Below are 16,298 nucleotides of genomic sequence, written 5' to 3' on the forward strand. Positions count from 1 at the left end.
CCTTCTCGCATGATTGGAAGCTTCCTGAAGCCTCACTAGAAACAGATGTTGGTACTATGCTTTGTGTACAGCCTGCAAAACCATGAGCCAATTAACCCTCTTTTCTTTATAAATTACCCAGCGTCAGGTGTTTCTTTATAGCAATGCAAAAATGGAGCGGTACAGTGGCTATTATTCCCATTTTAGTGATGAGGAAACAGAATTTATTCAAGGTCATGGAGCTTGTAAGAGGTCAAGAGGGAATTATTTATTTATTTATTTATTGAGACGGAATTTTCCTTTTGTCACCCAGGCTGGAGTGCAACAGCATGATCTCGGCTCACTGCAACCTCCACGTCCCAGGTTCAGGAGATTCTCCTGCCCCAGCCTTCTGGGTAGCTGGAATTACAGGCACCTCCACCACATCCAGCTAATTTTTGTATTTTTAGTAGAGATGGGGTTTCATCATATTGGTCAGGCTGGTCTCGAACTCCTGACCTCAGTTGATCCACCTGCCTCAGCCTCCCAAAGTGCAGGGATTACAGACATGAGCCATTGTGCCTGTCCTCAAGAGGGAATTTATGTCCATCCCTATCTGACTCCTGTGGGCATATTCTTTATACTGTCCACAGTGCTTTATTTATCTTTGAAAGGTCTAAGATAATGCCTTGAAAAACACATGTAATCATATTAATGTGGTGAAATATTGAATTCCAAATGCATTCTTGTTGATTAGAAACTTGCTTTTTTAAATCTGAATTTTCTTTGGGTATTTGAATTCATCTATAGTAAATAATCTCCAACTTTGGATAGCTCAGTTATCCTAAAATATGGAGTCTAGTCACTAGCCAAAATTCAGGCTGAATTTACATCTCCTGGCTTCTTTGCATTTATTTGACAGACTTATATATAATCCTTAGACTTCTGGTAATAAGTGACACTAAAGATGACTGGCATCTTATTTTCTTTCTTTTGTCTTTTATTTCTTTTCTTTTTTTCCGACGGAATTTCGCTCTTGTCACCCAGGCTGGAGTGCAATGATGCAATCTCGGCTCACTGCAACCTTCAACTCCCGGGTTCAAGCGATTCTCCCACCTCAGCCTCCTGGGTAGCTGCAATTACAGGTGCCTGCCACCACGCCTGGCTAATTTTTGTATTTTTAGTAGAGACGGGGTTTCACCATGTTGGCCAGGCTGGTCTGAAACTCCTGACCTCAGATGATCCACCCGCCTCGGCCTCACAATGTGCTGGGATTACAGGAGTGAGCCACTGCGCCCGGCCTGGCATCTTATTTTCATACTTAACTATTTGGTAAATATTTTGTAGCTGCTTTATAAGAAGTTGCTGGAAAGTGTAAGGAGCATACACAATAATAATCATAAGCAGTTTAATGTAATTTTACCTGGGTGAACTGTCTTAAGTGCCTTTAGAGTGACTGTATGATTTCTTTCAGACTTTTTGATTGGATGCATCCCCTCATTTAGAAGCACAATAAAGAATACAGGCTATTTAAAATTTCATCAATAGTGGGGGAAAAAAGATTAAAAAGTCATTTTTCTTAACATGAATTTTCCAAGACATCATTACATTTGACAAAATAGGTTAGATTATGCTGAGGTTACAAACAACCTGAACAATCTCAGTGGTTTACAATAACAAAATGTAGTTTTTCTTTGTGGTATGCATCCATCGCTGGTAAGCTACTGTTCAGCATATTCACTCCAGAACTTTGGCCGAGATCCGCCTCTATCTAGAATATTACCACTTGTTCCAAAGAGAAGAAAGAGATGTAGCAACTCACATGCTAGCTCTTACAACTTCTGCTCAGCAGTGACATTTCACTGGCCTAAACAAATCACTTGTCTATGCCTGAGTTTAACAAGGCAAGGAAGGGCACCAAGAGTCACATGCCACAACCAGATGACAATGGGGAGGGGGGTGCATATTTTTCCAGGGAGATGAAGTGAATAATCTTACATATTAATAAGATTGACTTAAATTTTCTTTTCAAATTTGACTCACAGAGTTTTAAATTTTTTTTTATCTCACAGTAATATGAGAGTATTTTCCCTCCATTTTTGTTGCATCTTAAATACAGCTAGGTAGATTATGCTGGGCTTATATAACTAAGATCACCAATGATTTCCATTGACTTTCAACTTATGTAAAAAAACAACATTCTCTTCTACATTTTCTTGAAGGTAACTCTATTTACAATTAGAAGTAGTCTTTGTTCTGAAAATTCACTTGTTTGAATACCCCATCCAACACCTACTCTCCCAGTGATTAAGTTCACCTCGCATGTTTACACATACACGTTTGTTGGCATGCTCTGCTAACCTGGAATAATCTGTATCAAGCATGCTTTCCAAACTATAGTGCATTTCACATAATAAGAACACAGCTGGCATAGTGGACTGATTCCATGTACTCTGAACATATGGCTTAGAAAAGGCCACAGGAGTCCTGATCAGGAAACTTGATTCCAATTAGAAGAGATGTATTGGGGTCCATAGTCCTGTGAAGAAAAATGCTGATTTATAAATATCAGCTTCATTAGGCACCTGTCTGCCCAATTTGCTGAAGTTATTCAAGTTTTAAGTAAGAATAGCAGTGAGGGATTATACTTCAGTTTGAATATCAACATCTATTTTGACTAAGGTCAGAACTACAAAGTAAAATGACATCCAAACCTCTTTCATGTGCCTCTCACTACTGGTAATCTGAAGGTTGACTTCAGTATTCATTTGGGATTCCAAATTTCCAACAGGCTAGTACTGTTCCTCTTTGTCTCATAAGACATTTGGACAGCTTTTGTCCTCTTGCCAGAGATACTGAAACAGTAAGGATTACAGCCCTATTTCTCTTTATTGTGGTCTTCAAGAATGGGCAAGGGGTGGGAAGATAGGTATGTGAGCAATGCCCTATGGGCTTAAGGCCTTTCTTAGTCCCAGCAGAGTCAGATGGCCCCTTGCTTTGGATCTTTCATCCCAGGCATTATCAGCTGCCTTAGGCTTTTGGATAACTTTCAGAAAAAAAACCTTTTTGCTAATGTGAGAGCTGGGTATTATAGTTCTGTCAGCTGCTTCCACCAACTTTCCCTTATCAGTCTTGAACTCCCAATAGCCTTAGGAGAATGCAATTCTAGGAGACTACTAATCAATATCCATGTGATTCTTTTTGAGAAGTAGCAAGCAATAATCTTGGGGGTGGACTCTTCCCCTCCCTCCTCAATCACTTACTTTATTCATAAGTTCTGCAATCTAGAGTTTCTCTTAGGACACTACAAGGCTGAACATTATTCTTTCATGCAGCAGCTCCTTTAGGAAGCACTATTTGATCTCCTACAATTGCCTGGTAATGTTAGATTTTGAAACACAGCATGGGATCCTTGTATTCCTTCCACAGCCCATTAGCTTAAGGTGATTTCTAACACTGCATTAGTGTACATTGAATACGGAGTCAAGTTGTTCACTCTATTCAGTGCCTTTCCTTAAAGGAAGTATAAGGTTTTATGCACAGAACTTGGTCGGTTCCAAGGAATAGCTCTGAGTTTCCTACAGCTTGAGAGGATCCAACACTGTGCTTCAGGGATTTTCCAGGTATTTATCCCTGCAGATCCACCATTCTCCACTTTGTTTAGTCATAGAGGTGCTGTTATTGTGAAATGCATCAATAGGTACACTTGCCTTCTGGCTTCTGGTTTGATCAAGTTAGGCATGGGCAGGAGATTAGAGGGTGAAAGGAGAGTGAGGTAGGGGGCATTCACTCCCACAGCTCCTACCTACTGCATTCCTTTACAGCAGCTGCTCCTTCAGTCCTAAAAGTGTAATGGATCCCCATATCGCAAGCCCTGATATTCTGCACCATCTCTTCTTGGTTTACCTTGACACTACCCATGTTTATAAATAGTCCCTTTGATACCTCTCATCAGTTACCCCTTTTGATGTAATATCTTTTTTTTCTGCTATGAATTTGACTGATACAAAAGCAGTTTAAATTTAACAAATGGTTACAATTTTCAGTGACTGATCCAAGCAATTATGCATCTCCAGTGTATTTGGCTCATTCTTGTGATGTTGTTTTCTATAACTTGTGGATGCAATTGCTGCTATTTAATTGTAACTCACTAACTTTTATTTTACCACTGTGCTCTTCATTTCCTGATTTGAAACATCTTCCTTCCCTACCTAAATAGTCTTCCAGCTTTGATAATGTATGTTCCTAGATTAGAATACAGTAGTGTGTAGATAGTAATCTTTTTTATGCATTGAATATATGTAACTATTTTTAGGAGACTTGAGAACAAACAAGAGTGTGAGAAAAGTTAGTTAGTTCTATGATAGATTTTGTAACTCTGAGAAAGACTTTTAACATCTCTAGATTTTAATTTCTCCTTATGTGAATTGAGGGAACTGGTCCAAAAAAGTGTTTTGTCCCATGACCACAATTTATCCTTTTATTAATCCTTATCTGTATGAGGATTAATACAGAGACTCAGAATATGAGGATTAACTCAGAGACTGCTTATAATGTGTTAATCTAGAGTAACTTAGTGGAGAATGGGGCTAGAAGTGTCAATTTTGCTCCTAAATTATCTTTCTTGATTCTAGTCATCCTTTGGAAGACTTATGGATGATGGTCTTTAGGTAGGGTGTGAACTTCCTTGAAACTACGTTAAAAAAACTATGCCCCTGCATCTTCTTCTGGGGCAACTGTCCACAGATTTCTAGATTCTCAAAGGACTAATGACTCTCCTTCTCACAAAAGAATAAGGACCACTCTCTTTTGTCTTTCCTCACCCCTGGGGTGTTAGAAGACATGGGGTGTTAGAGTTCCAGACTGCCAGATACATAATTTGAATATATTTAAATGCTTCCATGAATGCATTTATCATGTACCATGAGCCATTTTCTTTTCATAGGTTTTCAAATTTCTTTAGTATCTACTGATGGATTTTCAGATGAAAAGATCAACCCTTGACTCAGAGAAATGAGAAAGAGGCTTTTTGTCTATGTGACTTACTTTATAGCTATAAACAGCAGGTACATTCAAGGACTCTGCTAGGATAAAGAGAAGAAACTGATTTCTCTCACAGAGAAAATCAGATTAGGAGACTTTATTTTAAAATGAAGTGTCTGCGTTCTGTTTCTCAGAGTGCTTTTCGTTCTCGGAAACACTGACTTATCTTACGGAATTCTCATTGAAGCTTCTGTCTTTATCACACTGCCCTATCAAATCTTTGGTTTTTCTTGCATTGATTTTTTTTCTCCTGTTTTCTCTTTACAAGAGGCATCAGGACACATCTACATGATAGCAAATGAAATAACACATCAGTATTTTCATACAGGCTCAAATTCTAGAGGAGGTAGAAAATTGCTTTGCCTATGGGTGATGTTTGTGTTTCCAAGATATTCCTCTCTCTCTTCTATATGTGTGAGCATCCTCAATATTCCTGCAAAAACAGATTAGCTATTTTAATCAATGATTGTGTTTCTGTCTACCTGCCTATCTACCTACCTTTCATTTTTCTGTCTACTTGTTCATTGTCTATTTATCAACATACATACATAGAATTTTGAAACAGTTTTAAGTACTTTACAAGAATTAACTCATACTTTGCGAAATCCTCCAAACCAGTGATTCTCAAAGTTTTCAGTCTCAGAATTCTTTTATACTCATGAAACTACTGAAAAACAAACACCTTCTGTTTATGTAGGCTTTTTTGATTATTTGTGTTTCACATTAGAAAATAAAATTAAGACAATTTAAACTATTTATTTACTAATTTTTTAACAACCATAATGATGAATCCATTACATGCTAACCTAAATAACATTTTTAATAAAAAATAAAATATTTCCAACATAAAAACAATGTCATGAAAAGAGTTACACTGTTTAAAATTTTTCAGATCTTTGTAATGCTAGGTTTACAAGGGAAAACCAAGGAAATGGTTTACATAAGGAAAACAACTAGACTTCCCTATCTTCCTTTGCATTCAATCTGTTGTAATTTTGAGGTTTTCAGAAAGCATATGAAGAGTTCCAGCTTCGTTTAGATATCTAGTTAGAAAATGAAGGATAATTTCAATAAGCTAAAGGTTATTTCCAATGTTGAGTCTGAAATCATGTCAATAAATTTTTCATAGTCGGTTACATTTGAATCCATTGGAACATTTTGCACATTGAATGAATATTTTTACCCATGTACAATTTTGGAACATCATGCATTATTTGAAAAATGTCGGTTTACTGAGATATGCATATCTTGGCAGGGTTTGGATATGTCATTATACAACATAAAAGATCAAGATATAATAAAATTAATATTTTTACTATTTAGTGATTCACCAATAACATCCTTAAAGGAAAATGGCTTTTTTTTAACTGCAAATGGATTATGAGAGGAATACAATGATAATACATTTTAGGGTTACTACCTTGGTTTGTGAGAGTCAAGGGCAAATAATGTCTAAACATTATTATGGAAGTAGTTTTGACTTCACAAAGCTCCCGAAAATACCTCTGGGATCCCCACATGTCCACAGGGCACACTTTGATAAACACTGCTCAAAATAGTCCTTGAGTAGGTTGGCATCATTATCCTCATTTTATAAATGGGGAAACTGATGAAGAGAGTTTATGTGGCTTTCTCTAGGGTACCCAGCCAGTAAATGAAGTAAGAGGGATTCATTTACCAAATCCATGCCCTTAAGCCCCATTTTGATAAATAAATAAATAACATTATTTCAGTCTTCACTTTACTTGACCTATGTCAGTTCTCATCATTGCTGTTTCCCCTCTCAGCTACTCTGTTACCTTTGCTTCCAAAACATCATCCTGTGCTAGTTTTCCTATACCTCATAAGCAGCTGTTTTTTAGTCTTTTGCAGTGGCATTCTCCTATACTCATCCATTCTAAAAGCTGGAATACCTTAAGGCTTCATTATTTTTTCTCCTCTCTTCTTCTATTTGAACTCTCTCTAGGCAGTATCCTTGAGCATGGCTTCAATTACCATTGATATGCAAATGACTCACTGATTTCTATCTCTTGCTCTGACTTCTCATCTGCAAAATACTTTATTTTTAACTCATTTTACATGATTTCTTCTCGCAAAGGCATCCTAAACTCTAAAATTGGAATGGGCATCCTCCTCCTGTGCCTAAACCTAGCCTAAAGCTGGTTCTTTTAGGTTTCTTATTTAATAAATGTGATTACTATCTACCCAGTTATAAGACAGAATCTCAGGAGTTACTCATGTTACGTTTTTCTCCCTCAACACCATTCCTCACTACCTTAAATGCCCTCATCCTAGAATAAACGGCCGTCGTATTTTTTTACCTCCTATCCATTCTCCACAGTGCAGCCAGAGTATCATGCAAGTTCAAACCTGTTTTATTTCTGCTAAACCTTTTTAGGGGCACTCCTTTGCCTTTAGGATAAACACTGAAACTTCAAGGTGGTCTATAATGAGGGCAACTATAGGTCCCCAAGTTACTTGGTACCTTCCCCAGCTGTGCCTGTTGTTATTAGGAAGAACCTGTTTCATTTTCAAATGTGCCTTGGTTTGGATGATGAACCTACATGACCACACTATGCGAATAATCCGATCTCTGATATCATAATGTACAAAGGTCTCCCCTACTCTACGCTTCACCAGAAATGCTTTTTTAAAGTCCATGAGTTACACACATTTTTATTTATTTACCTCTTAACTTTTCAGATTTCAGCTCAGTCTTCCCATTTTAGGATAGTCTTCCACATTCTCCCTGTTTCAGTCTGATAGCTTCATAGAAACTCTCATAGCTCTTGTCTCCTTTGTAGTGGGGGGATTGTGATAAATTTCCATATCCCATCTTAGAGTAGAAGCTTTCTGAGGGCAATGAATGTGTCTTTTTAGCTCACTGTTGTATCCTCCAGTATCTTTCAATATTTAGACAAAGTGAGTATTCAGTGATTTTTTTGAAGGAATAAATTCACAATGCTTGGGATATTGTTAGTAATTCATATTTTTTCCAACCTTTGTGGAAAAAGTTAATTTTTAGTTATTTTGAACGTTCTTTTAAAGTGCAAATGTAAGTAGCTTTAAGCAATGTTAAGATCTCCTTTTTCTGAGGTGATTCATCAGATAATTCCTTCTCTCTATAGGAAGAGACCAGGGGATAAAACTGGATTGAGAATAAAGGAAAGAATAGGGTAGTGGTAGAAGTTAAAGTGTGTGTGTGTGTGTGTGTGTGTGTGTGTGTGTGTGTATGTGTATGTGGCAGAAAGGAGGAGATTTTCTTTCTCTATTTGACTCCTGCCATGTAGTTCTGTTGGGTAAAGTGTCAAGTAAAATGCAGACACTTGCACTGGAGAAAAATACTTTGATATAGGCAAGCCAATGGGACTTGTTTTTCTATTTTTCCCTGGTGAGGTGTTTTATTGTTGGCTCACCAGTCTCTCCAGCACCTGCAACAATTGCTGTCCCTCTCTGAAGAAGAGGCAAGGGAGAATAGTGCAGGATATGGAAGGTATAGAGGTAGTCTGAGAGGTCAGTGTAGCTTTGTTTAGTGAGCACATGGAGGACACAGCCTTTGCCCCTAAGTCTTCAGGATTTTCCAGAAGTTCCATATTGATATAATACCCTGAGTCACAGGTAATCTAACAATGACCTCTGCTATAAATGCCTTGAAGAAAGCTTCCTTAAAAGGGGTCATTCTAGGATGATGCTCAATTTGATAAATGTTCTCACATATTTTAGCCCATTGTTTGTCAGGGGATCTGAAAGTATAAACTCTGGTTCTAGTGGCAGGGACGTTTTTAGCTAAAATTATGAAAACACCAAGTGACCTTTGATCTACTTAGAGAGCTGGAGACACTTCACATTACTTTGCTGACCCACGAAGTGGCAAATGACTACTATAATTACATGATTCAAAGCTCCTTCTCAGCCTCTGCTTTCACCTTGAAGGCAGATGATGTAATAACCACATGTCAAAGCATCTGAGAATATATTGAAGGCCTATGGTATTTAATTTATTTAGTCTCAAGACAAGATTTGTAATCTATTCCCTTGAAAGATACCTGACACATTTGAAACACAGTTTTGTGTTGTGCATTTTCTGTGACTTAATGGTAGTTTTGTTTAGCAGTTTGAAAAATCTTTCCAATGACTAATATTCAGTCATTAATACAATAACTGACAATATTAGACCATTTTATAAAATAAATAAAAAATAAAACTTGTTCATATCAGTCACCAACATTTTCTTTCCTCATGGTTTTCTTCAACTTTACTTTTGTGATTGTTTTACTATAATTTTGCATATTTAATTTAGTCATTAGTGTCAATATCTAGAGAAGGAAAACTTTCATTTCTGTAGTCTCATTGTTAAGTGTAGCAATGAGGATTATTCCTTCAAATCTACAAAACTAGTCAAAGAAATCAATTTCAATTAACAGATTTCATTATAAATTCATTAACTTCCTCTGTACTTTTGAGAAAAATTTTAAACTTTGCTTTACTTTATAGCTTTTGTTTCATAACCCAAGTTGTTAAAGGAAATCTACTATTAGGATAAAGGACCATAAATACACAAAATAATGTTGTAAACATAATAACTCAAAACTTGATTGTTTTGAAACTTGCAACTCAAATTTTATAAATGTAATATTTCTTTACTCACAATGTAAATTAAATGCCATGTAAGAACATTTTCCACAGTGAGTAATTCTCATCTTGAAGTTTAAATTGTATTTATACATGTTAGCTCATATACTTTAAAATAGATGCTCTATTAACAATTTTTTTTTTTTTTTTGAGACAGAGTCTCGCTCTTTGCCCAGGCTGGAGTGCAGTGGCGCAATCTTGGCTCACTGCAACCTCTGCCTCCCAGGTTCAAGCAACTCTCTTGCTTCAGCCTCCTGAGTGGCTGGGACTACAGGCGCCCATCACCATGCCCGGCTAATTTTTGTATTTTTAGTAGAGACGGGTCTTCACCATGTCGGCCAGGCTGGTCTTGAACTCCTGACCTCAGGTGATCCACCTGCCTCGGCCTCCCAAAATGCTGGGATTACAGGCATGAGCCACCGCGCCCGGCCACAGACTCCATTTTATAGGTAAGATTTGATTAAGTGGTTTTAGAGGTTTCAGTTTAAATGATTTTCTTGTATGCTGCCATTAGAAAAGGAACAGAACAAAGAAAGTGCACAATAAATATGTGTTGAATGAAGTAATGAACCTTTAGGATAATTGTTCTCCATTAAGTCTATGTTGAATAAAAATAAAATAAAATAAAATAAAATAAAATAAAATGGAGTTTGTATCCTCACCACAGTACATTCTCATTGGTGTTGGGATAGTAAAATCTTAATTTTCAGAGTTATGGAGTTGAAAGGCTACCACCACAAAATGTGCATGATGACATTTACCCAGCCTCAGTGACACGACACTTTCGAATGAGAGCTCCAAGTTTCTCGAGTGAGGCCCACCTGCAAGTCATTATAGACCATAATATGGTTCTCAGAGCCTGACCATATTATTTATAGAGCTTGACCTGACTGTCAGGAAATAATGACAGCATTTTATACTTCTGCTGTGCCCTACTTCTCAGTGTTCCTTACCAACATCAATAAATTCTTATATCACTTCTGTGCGGTATTAGATGATAAATATTATGACATCGAGTTTTACAGATGGGGAAGTAGAAAATGAAGCACAGATGTTCAATAATTTTCTCCAATTTCCAGTCACTATGTAGGACTTTTCCATAAGCCATTTAAATAATATCAAGGATAAAGACTGATGTATAGGGAAGTAGAAATGGGTGGAGGGGAGCGGGGCACATTTGAGTCCATTGAATATGGACAAGCTACTGTGGGAGTAGTTAAGCTAGAAGGTGATTGAAAAAAAGGTGGTGGGATTAAGTTACTGTGATTTATTTGTAGCTTCTTCCCTACTAACTGCCAAAAATGATTTGAAATTGGAGAATTTAGTATATCTGTTTTCCCCTTCAGTATCCCTTCTGGAAAAAAGAATGATAACAGATTCCAGTAATAAAATTGTGTATATTCCTAATGAGGTATTATTGCTTAGTTGGACTGATTATACTCTCTGGTAATGAGTTTGAGGATAGACTAAAAATGAGTTGGTTGGGAATTCATATTTTTTGATATATTTAGCACTAGAATTATCTTCTTATTTTTTTTCTCTCCCTTAATCTTTATCAACATCTGCTCATAGCTGGTCACTTCATCATTCACCAAACAATACATATTTAGAGAGAATGTATTTCATATACATGTATTATATATGTTCTGTCTCTCTCTATATATATATTTTGTACTATACACATTGTACAATGTATTATATACAGGTGGCTGTCCATATCCATGGGTTCTGTATCCATAGATGCAGAATTCTTGAATACAGAGGGTTGACTGGGAGATCTGACATCTGCAGGTTTTGGTATCTGTGGAAGGTTCTGCAACCAATCTCTGGTGGATGTGAGAGGTGATTGTACTTAAGGTAAAAGTCAATGGAGAAGGCCACTATTGGAATATGGCCAACTCAAGGTGACCCTGCAAAGAGGAAGTTTGGAAAATAAAAACCCTTTCCATGACTAAACCCTACTGGAAGCCAGAAAGTCAACTGCTGTGATCACACAGATGAGACTTCTGGCTTGGAAACAGAGGAAAAGTGTGAACAGCAAACTGGGAGGGACAAATAAAAAATATCTAACTTTTCCTTCCTACCACAAATTTGAATTATGCCCCAATCTATTCTCATCCTGACCTGAGGTCTCTTTATTCCAATTGTCTTCAATCAAATTCTGACTTTGTTGCAGATGCCAGCAGAAGTTATCCAAATGAAATGGAAATAAATTGATTACAAATAATATTCAAATAAAAAATAACTTGTGATACCTGCTGAAAAATTTAGTGACTGACATATATCTTAAATATGTGTCTCCTTTAATTTGGTCTTTCTGTTAATAATGTGGTAAACTAAAGGCTAAAGGTAGTCCAGCCTATGAATCAGGAGTAACATATGCATGAGTTTTTCTTATGTTTGCATATACACTTAAAAGTTGGTTACTTATAAGATATAACTTTAAATCTCATAAAAATTATTGTTACACAACTTTGAACTGTGTTTTTTCTTGTGTAAAAGTGAAAAAGTAGTGAACTAGGCAAAACAGAATGTAGTAAAAGATACTCTCACCTGGCCATCAATATGGAAACATTTAATTTAAAATAGTTTCCAGAAACATCAAGAGAAGATGCATATTAGTGTGTTAATTATTCTCATTCTCCATAGCAGGAACTATGTTTTATTCATCCTTGTACTCCTGAAAGCCAAGCTGGCCAGTAGAAGGTTTATAGAAAATGTCTTATAAATATGTTTGTTTTATTGTACAACTTTTGTCTTGTTTATATAAAATGTATATATAGTTAAGTGATTTTTTCTATTAGTCATAAATATGGATTTCACATGTAGATGGTGTGAAATGCAGATGTGGATCCACATTTGACCAAACTTGTTCATCACAGAGTTATCACAATCTCTGGGTCTAATCTAAGAAATATACTGTTTTCTTATACCAAGTCAAGACTCTATGACCTGCTCCTCTACCTATTTTCACCATTCTCATCTCTTCCTATTTACAGCTTCAAGAAAGGCCTCCTCTGCTAAAAATGCTCTCTGATTAGCTATTCACTGCTTCCTGAACTATGAAGACATCTTCTAGGAATACTCAAGATCTTCTGCTATGTGGCTTTATTTTAAGATTAATTCCTCATTACCTTCTTACACAAAGCCACCACTAGCATATCAAGCACAGCTGTACAAATTTTTAAAAGGCCAAAAGATGATGACCAGAATACAGTCAGCTGTCTGTATCTGCATGTTCCTCATCTGCAGTTTCAACCAACTGTGGATAGAATACATATATATATATATATATATATATATATATATATATATACATTTTTTTTTCTGCCAATTCTAGGAGGATATAAACCTGAAGGCACAAATCTGGGCTGGAGCACATGGTTTCCCTTGTGAGAAGAAAATGTCTCCTTCCTCTGAATGGACACACCTTGCACACCAGGGCACAAGGTTTGTCTAGAAGAGCACAGCTGAACATCATAAAGTGCAGAACCACACACCTGGCATCCTTGTCCCTACACAAGGTATGTTGCTGTTAAAGTACAATTTGTTACTCTCCAAAGCACACTCACAATTCCCTACTTGGGTCCCTTGTTGCATGTTACTGCTCCTCATTTATGCATTTGGATGCTTTCTTATATTTTTCCTCAACCTCTACCACATTCAGTTAGGCACTCAGCCTATATTTCATGTATACCTATGTAGCAGGTATTATGACCAGAGTTGGGGATGCACAGAAATTGCAGATTTCTTATTCATGACATTACTTCTCATCCCCACAACTCAATATGATAATTCCTTTCCCTAACCACCCCACTTCCCAATGCACATAATATTTTGTCTGTACTTTCCTTTGAGAATTTGCATTTTCTACTCTTTCTAGTACTGTGCAAACATATGTTTTCTTTGCCATTAAACTTAATGGCATGGACTTAAAAATCTTGATATCTAGAACAGTGCCTAGCCCTGTAACTTGAGGATATAAATTAAACTTAATTGAATTATTCATTACCTTCCTTGTAACTTTAACTGTCGCATTATGACTGTAACTCAATCCGTGTATTATATGTCAGCAAAGTTGAGCGCCTTTTCCGTGCAGTTACACTTTGAGTTACTTAAGGATTACATCCTTTTGCTAGAGTCCTCAAACAGCATTTAGTGGCATCTTTCAGACATGTGGCGCTTGCAGAGCTGGAGAAAAGATGGCAGAATTATATGTCTTTTCCTTTTTCTTCTTTTTGGCAGCTCTTTACCTAATGATGTAGACTATATTTGATACACTATAGTTTTCTTATTCTGCTAAATTCCTCATCAACACATGACCTCGATAGATATTGCTGTCAACATCTTCAATTTCTTCTTTCTATTTATCTTGACAAATCCCTGGGTGCAGTATTAATTTTATCTACCTTAGCATGGAGGTGATTATTTTAGCTCATTTTAATGCTCCTTCTATGTAGTTGCCCATTAGTGATCGCAAGAAGTTGATTCTACAACCACTACTCCCCTCCTGCCTCACTGCAGATACCAAAACTTTCAGTTCCTTGTATAAAATGGTATTTGCGTATAATCTACACACATCTTCCCATATACTTTAAGTCTTCCCTAGATTATTTAAAATACCCATTATGAAGTAAATGCTATGTAAGTAGTTATACTCTACTTTATATATATATATTTTTATTGTGGCATTGTTATTTTTATTGGGTTATTAAAAATATTTTCTGGCCACACCTTACAGGTGTGGTGGCTCACACCTGTAATCCCAGCACTGTGGGAGGCCGAGGTGGGCGGACCACGAGGGCAGGAGAGCTAGACCATCCTGGCTAACAAGATGAAACCCGCTTCTACTAAAAATACGAAAAACTAGCCAGTCATGGTGACATGCACCTGTAGTCCCACCTACTCAGGAGGCTGAGGCAGGAGAATCGCTTGAACCTGGGAGGCAGTGGTTGCAGTGAGCTGAGATTGCACCACTGCACTCCAGCCTGGACAACAAAAGCGAGACTCCGTCTCAAAGAAAAAAAATGCATATATATATATATATATATATGTATTCTATCCAGAGTTGGGTGAAACTGCAGATGAGGAACATGCAGATACAGAGAGCTGACTGTATTCTGGTCATCATTTCTTCTTTTTTGTTCCTTTGGGCCTACCAAGGGTGATTACAATTCTGCTTTTACTAGGCCTGGGTTATCTCAGTCTCTTTGTAGTGTGATGCAACTTTTATAAATAATCTCTTTTTTAAACCCTCTTCAAATTATGGTAATGTAAGAATGACATTTATTTTCTGGAGGGGATACTGCATGATTAAAAAGACAAAAATAGAATTGAAGGTTGTAACTATATGTGCAGTCTTAAGTGGAAATGACATACGGACACTGCCTAGAGGGCAGTTATTCAGACATTAAGTTTAAGATCACTCAGCCAGACTGAGGAACAAACCTGTGGAGAACAGACATTAAAGATTAGAAAAAATAGCGGGTCTAAAGTTCTATGAAAGCACCAGAATATAAGAATGAAAAGATTATGTCAAAGCATGCAGCAAAACAGACATGAGACTTGAGTGAGAAGTAGGGTCTTGTCATTAAAGGTGATGACATTCTCTTCCATTTATACTAGGAACTGCAGAGATAGGGACAAGACGTGTATCTGTAACTGGTTGAGCTGCTGGTTGGAAGCACATAATTAAAATAATGGGGTACAGCAATGATTTTCTTTTATTAACATATTAGAGCAATTAATTTATTCATCCTTTGAAAAGTATGCATTTTAGGGCCATATATGTATATACTGATCCTCCTCAAAAATCTTCCAGTTCTTTTACCAAGACTGAACCCCCACTATTTTGCAGTGATCTGAGGATTAGACAACCAAGTTATAGGGAATTAGATTTAGAATTATTCAAAAGTTGTCCACGCCCTTATGTCCAGAGCCTATGAATATGTTACTTACCTGGCAAAAGACTTTTGCAGATGTAATTTAAAGTTAGGACCTTGAGACTAGAAGATTATCTTATATTATTCGTTGGGCCCATCTATTCACATGAGTCTTTAAGAGCAGACAACCTTTTCCGGCTATGGTCAGAGAGAGAGATATGATAAAGGATGAAAGAAAGGGTCAGAGAGATATGACATTCTTGGCTTTGACAATGGAGGAATGTGGGCGGCATCTAAATGCTGGAAAAGGCTAGAAAACAAAATTTTCCCTAGAGCCAAGAACAAAAGAATTTGCAATCCTGCCAAAACCTTCATTTTAGCATGGTAAGACCCCATGCTGGACTTGTGATTTATGTAAACATAAAATAATAAATTTGTGTTGCTTTCAGCTAATAAATTTACAGAAATTTGTTACAGCATTAATAGAAAACTAGTACCAAAATCAGTTTATGGAATACAGAACTTGGGATACTTTGGATAAGGAAATAAAATATAACAGAAAATTCCACCTGTCTTGGAAAAGACTTGATAAGGTCAAATGCCTATCAGGAAGGATCCTATAAGGGTGAAAAAAAACAATAAGGAAAACCAAGTCCGTAGGTCAACTGAGTTTGGCCAGTGAACTATGTAAAAAGTCAATAATTTATGAGTAGAAAAGTTGGTATTATTTAGAAACTCAAGACTATCCACTTTTTTTTTTTTTTTTTGAGATGGAGTCTCGCT

The 16,298-nt window shown here is 36.7% G+C and overlaps 1 long non-coding RNA gene across 1 annotated transcript in view; it reads left to right on the plus strand.

Annotated features, from left to right (window-relative positions):
- LOC112209230 (uncharacterized) overlaps nucleotides 1–14,232 on the plus strand; it is a 371,229-nt gene extending 356,997 nt beyond the window's left edge. Inside the window, exon 4 of the long non-coding RNA XR_002943936.2 lies at nucleotides 12,974–14,232. This is a non-coding gene — a long non-coding RNA (uncharacterized LOC112209230). The remainder of the gene's footprint in view (nucleotides 1–12,973) is intronic.
- The last annotated feature ends 2,066 nt before the right edge of the window (nucleotides 14,233–16,298 follow it).

Source organism: Pan troglodytes, chromosome 4, assembly GCF_028858775.2.
Source record: "Pan troglodytes isolate AG18354 chromosome 4, NHGRI_mPanTro3-v2.0_pri, whole genome shotgun sequence".
Classification (NCBI taxonomy): domain Eukaryota; kingdom Metazoa; phylum Chordata; class Mammalia; order Primates; family Hominidae; genus Pan; species Pan troglodytes.